The sequence below is a fragment of the Artemia sp. Qi Xiang Cuo genome, chromosome 15, assembly GCF_049724085.1.
Source record: "Artemia sp. Qi Xiang Cuo chromosome 15, ASM4972408v1, whole genome shotgun sequence".
Classification (NCBI taxonomy): Eukaryota; Metazoa; Arthropoda; class Branchiopoda; order Anostraca; family Artemiidae; genus Artemia; species Artemia sp. Qi Xiang Cuo.
Genome location: NC_142808.1, coordinates 45,552,837 through 45,559,096, shown reverse-complemented (window position 1 = coordinate 45,559,096; position 6,260 = coordinate 45,552,837).

The window sequence follows — 6,260 nt, the reverse complement described above, 5'->3', positions numbered from 1 at the left end:
AAACATAATTACTTGGTATGATCCATTAATTAAAAGCATGGCAATCATCCAGGGAAAAGACAATCTCGAAGCCGCCAATAGGTATATAAATGAACTTTTTTTTTTAAATACTAGCCTACATTGGAAGTAAGAATACTTGACTTTGACTTTATTTAGAAAAAACATATACATAAATTTTGTACAAAGGAGAAGAGAGGAATTTGGTAATGTCTCCTTTATCAAACAATAGGGGGAAAAAAATTACACATCCTGCTAACATAACTTGATAAATAAAATAAAATTTTATAAGAACATAACAAAATTTAAAATACATTTAAAGAAGAAATGAAAAAAAAACAACAAAAAAATATACATAACTTAACTATCGACTCACGGAGACAGGGATGGGATATACTTAAGAATTTATAAATAAATCAGTAATACAATCAATCCCCGCTACTGTAGGCTGAAAGGACCATCTTTTTCAATTTCTTTTTATATATGTATAGTGATGGTGATTCACTTACTAATTCAAATAACTTATATTTATTCGCAATCTGAGGAAGTTGATATCTTAAACTTAGTCTTGATCTCTCATTTTTAACAAACAGGAAAAGAAACTTAATCCTATCTCTTGATAAATGGCTATTTTTATTTTCAACTAAAGGTTTCATACTATTGATATAATGATCTTTATGCTGGATTTTCAAAAACCATATGCCCAAATTAAGGTGCAAAATTTGTTGTAAATCCAGAATACCAAGAAATAGAAAAGATGTTTTAATTTCAGATAATTCCTCTGTCTTCCTAGGGTGTGCTAAAAATGGTCCAGAATTCTTATTGATTTATTTTGAACAATTTAGAGTCCTCTTAAATGTGAAGAGATAGTCAGCATCCAAACGCTCGGACAATACTGGAAATAACAATCAATTAATGAAAAATATAAAGTTCTATTGATTTGGTATGGAAACAGAAACTTTAATATATGCAAACAACCGAGATTCCTGGACACTGTTGCTTTAAGTTTACTAATATGCGTCTTAAACGACAGAGTTGAATCAATATAAATACCTAAATATCTAAATAAATCCACTCTAATAAATAATCCTACTATAAGTCTTTTTATTGTTAATTGGTGATACAGCTTGACTTTAAATGTCGTTGCATCGTATTCTTAATTTATTTATTCACAAGCCAGAAGGTTCTGACTGTAAAATTGTCTTTTGTTTAAGAGAAAAGTTTGTAGTTCATTTTGTTTTGTACAAAAGGATATATTGATGGAAATTGTTGAATAATAAATAGGGATCTAAGATTTTGTACCTAAGGATCTGGTCAAATAAACGCGGCAAGTCTTGAAAGATGCCGGCGATGTTGAAAGAAACAAAGAGAACATTCAAGCTTTGACAAAAAGCTAATAATATTTAATAAAAGTTTAATATTTTGTTCCGGGTGAGAGCGAACTAACTATCGGAATGATAAAAATTAACTTCCTATCAAATTTTTGTGAATATGGTTAACAAGCATCTTTAATGTATTAATTACTGCAAAATCATCATCAATTTGGCGAATAATGGAGGCAAATGACAAAATTTATTAGAGCTATTGATTATTAAGGCTTTAGCATTCATATTTTTATTTTACTCATTAATATTGCCCGTTTTTAATAGTCATTCTAATTCAAATTACGGTATTTGTTAATAAATCGTTCCATTTTTGCAGTTAATTTTCATTAAATTTGAAGTAAATACATGTTAAATTAAATTTCAACCTGCAACATACCCAAGCTCTTAGCAATGGAGTCAGCTTCTTTTTCTTCTTTATCTCGATGAATAGCATTTTATAATTAGTATATATTATCATTGCACCTAGCATCATCATATAGTTTTATTATAACATCAATTATGGCCATACTACAACTACTAATAACTCACCGCAGCACCAAGCCGCCTGAGGCCAACACAGCTACGCACGTTCCTCCTCCATCCCAATCTATGCAAAGCCTCCCTTTTCACACCCTCCAGGAAGTTCCCATTTTCTTTAAATCTTCCTTTATGGCGTCCTCCCACCCTAGACGAGGACGAACTGCTTTCCGTTTAGCCCTAGACGGTTGGCCGAAAAGGACAATCTTCGGCAATCTGTCATCCTTCACCCGCAAAACGTGCCCTAGCCATCTCAACCTTTCTTTCATTATAGCCCAAAGAGGGATTGAACCACATTTTCGTACAGCCTACTGTTTGAAATACGGTCAGTCATCCGGGTACCCAGAACAATCTGTAGGCAATTTCTCTGGAAAACATCTATCAAATTTTCATCCGCTTCTCGGAGCGCCCGTGCTTCAGAGCCATATTTGACCACTGTCATAACTGTAGCTTCTAATATTCTAATCTTGGTTTGCAGACTTATCTTCCTATTCTTCCAAACTTTTTTTTTAACTGTGAAAAAACACCCTGGGCCTCGGCTATTCTACTTTTAACATCTTCACTGCTTCCATCGTCTTTATTAATAATGCTATCAAGGTAAGTTAAGCTGCCCACCTGATCAATCTTTTCGTTACCCGACGTCACCTTTTCATCTTCAGTTATTCCTAGCCTTAGTGACTTAGTCTTCTTAACATTAATTTTAAAACCTATTCTTGCACCATGAACTTGCATAACCTCTAAAGGTTCATCCATTTTGCTCACACTTTCATCAAGGATGCTTAAATCATCAGCATAATCTAAGTCCAGGAGAGTTTTTCCTCCCCATTTGATTCCGTGGTCTCCCATTACTTTTCCTCTACTCCTTATGGCAAAGTCCATCAAAATTATCCATATAAAGGGGGATAGAACACAACCCTGCTTAACTCCTGATTTAGTACCAAACCAGCTGCTAACCTCATTTCTACCTTAACCGCAGCAGTGCTATTCTCGTACATTGCACTAATCACTTTAATGTATTAATCTGGTATACCATACAAGGATAAGACCTTTGCTAAATCTCTTCTATCAACAGAATCGAACGCTTGTTCATAGTCTATCAAACTGAGGACCAAACGTGTTTGATGACTCGGACACTTCTTAATTATTAACCTAAGAGTGAAAATTTGGTCTACACATCCTCTACCTTTTCTGAAACCGCACTGTTCTTCTCTTAGAACTTTATCTACAGCATCTCTCAGTCTAAAAAGTATCATATTACTGAGTAATTTGCTACGTACAGAGACCAGACTAATGCCTCGATAATTATCACAGTCACTCTTATCACCTTTATTATATAGTGGTTTAATTAAGGTTTTCCTAAAATCGTTAGGTACTTCCCCTTTTTCAAAAATCATATTCATAATCTTCAGTAACTTATTTCTAACCTCAGGGCCAACATATTTAAGAAACTCAGTTATCACACTATCAGCGCTTGGAGCCGTATGGCTATAACCTACGATTATGACGTTATTTATTATCTTGTATATAAAGTTGGAGTTTATTGTCCAAAAAATATATTTTATTTTTAAAATCATGCTTTGATACTTACAAAAGCACGCACATATAGAAATTTCCGCTCAAATGAGCCCTTAAACAGCTCTCTGTGATATTGCAGTGCCCTTCTAGCTGTGAAAAAAATAGATAGCACATCAGTGCTAGCCATACAAACAAATTTTATTTATTTGTTATTCAAGACAAGGAACTACGTTTCCTTTATAGAGTTTTCGGCCATTGCGTTTCCAACGGTGTACTTTTTGTACACCAACGGCAATTCTACGGGTTTTAGGCTATTTTTCGGGATTCCCATAAATTGGTTTTCGTAATAAACGTTTACTATTATTAATTTATGTTTTTTTCCACAAAACAAGTTTTTCAAATAAAAGTAAGGAGCTCCATTAAACTAAAAATGAGAATAAATAAAGTCAAACAATCTTCCAAGCGTAAGACTACCACAAATCATTATCAATAAATAAAAGAAACCCAAATCAACAGAAATTACAGTAAATAACGGTAAATAAAACCAGAACATAATTTATACTTTACAGTAAAGTGAAATTATGTTCTGGTCTTGAGAAGGCATGGAGGTCGTCAGCACTACTCATGTTAATTTTTGCTCGTTTTCAGTTGGACTCGGTTATTTATTGTAATTTCTGTTGATTTTGGGTTTTATTTATTTATTGATGGTGATTTGTGGTAGTTTTACGCTTGGAAGATTATTTGACCTTATTTCTGCTCATTTTTGGTTTGTCGAAAGTTTTTAAATTAAGTTCTATTCGTTTTTTACTGACAGTCTTTTTCATGGAATTTTATATATATATATATATATATATATATATATATTTTTTTATTAGAATCCATGGTTTGGCTTACTGTTTGTATGTTAGACAAACTTTTTTAACAATTTTTAATCCTAACACAAATAATATTGTTTAATTTTAATTTTATACCTCCTCAAGTTGACCTAATTAAACTTAATACCGTTTCCAAAAATTCTATCTATGCTCTTTGGTATCCTGGATACACTAACACTCTTTTGATTTATTTAAATTGTAAGAGCAGAAGTAGTAATAATAGTAGCCCTAAAAGTTTCAACTTAATACCCCCAGTCGTTCTCGAGACATTGCTGAGGTTTTTTATTGGCAACCACATACATAGCGCCTTTCGATTTAGTTTTGAAGCATAATGGGCAAATTGCATAAATGTGGAGGGTTGATATGTCCAATACTCCTCGAGACATAATTACTGGACCTAGAAATATAGGGCTGCTTGCCCTCCAATCACTTGACTTTTAAAAAGGGCACTAAAACTTTCAATCTCCAGTCAAAGTAGTTCCTTTAAAAGTTACAATGATATTACTAGCTATTAAGAGTGGAGCTGCCTATGAGTTTGCTTATATGCCCTTTTGAATACCTGGATATATATAGTTGTTTCGTTTAATTGATACTCCCCCTAAACGTTCCCTTAACGTTATTAGTTAAAGTAACTGTGCTGGTAGTTTATTAGCATACATGTAGCGCCTTCTGGCTATTTCAAAATCCACCAAAACTTACCCTTAAGGGTCTAACTTAGTAATGTAAGCTGTTCTTGAGATTTTATTTTGTTACATTTTTGAAAATTTACATACTCACAGTGCGTTTTGATTTAGTTCAACGCCCGTCTAAACATTCCGTCAAAGCTTCACCTTAATACCCTTAGCTTGCGTAGTAGCAACAGTTGTAGTATCATTAGTATCAATATGCACATAGTGCCTTTGGTTTCTCCAACATCCCCTTCAACACACGCTGAAAGTTTCATTTTAATACCATTAACTGTTTCTGAAGCATTGCTGATACGTCCTCTTGACAACCTGTGTGGGCATAGTGTGTTCCAATTTTTGTTCAATTCAGTTTCAATGTTCCCCCAAATTTTTAGCCTTGATACCCTTAGCTTTAGTTGCAGTACCAGCAGTAGTAGTAGTTGCAGAAAAAATTAATAGTAGTAGTCTTAGCTTTAGTGGCAGTAGTAGTAGCAGGGTCATACGACCGCCCATTCCATAAAAACCTTACATGCCCCCATGGCACAACTTACAGCCCTTGCCTTAGAGCTCTGGTAGGTTATGTCAACCCTGGAGTCTTTGTTATATGTTCTTTGGACTATTCTTAACAAAATGGCTATCTCACAATTTCGATCAGATACATTTGGTGAATATAGGTTCTCAGGGGGGGGGAACTAGTCACCCTCTATCACTTCTGACTCTTAAAAAGGAATTAGAAATTTTAATTTCCAATTAAATGAGCCACCTCTAAAGTTCATACGACCATGCCTTCCATAAAAACCTTATATGCCTTTGGAGCATAATTTACAACTCTTGACCCCAGATTCTGAGGGTTGATTTAACCCCAAAGACCTTGTTATATTATTTTTGGGCTGGTTGCCCTCCTATCACTTTCGACTATTAAAATGAGCACTACAACTTCTGACTTCCAATCCAATGAACCCCCTCCGAAATTATACGACCACCCCTTCCATAAAAATACCTTATCTGCCCCCGGTGCATAACTTACACATCCCTTGCCATGAGGGCCGAGGGGAGGTTGTAATCTCAAAGACATTATTACTGAACCTTTCAACTACTCGGAACGAAATTGTTATCTTAAGATTTTAATTGGATGTATTTGGGGAAGTGATTGGCGTGGGGGGCGGCTTGTCCTCCAGTCACTTCTGACAATTAAAAAGAGCACTAGAACTTGCAATTTCAGATCGAAGGAGCTCCGTTTGAAGTTTCTACGACAACTCCTTGCGTTTTTGGTTACTCTGGGTCATGGTTCATTATTTACTACGTTG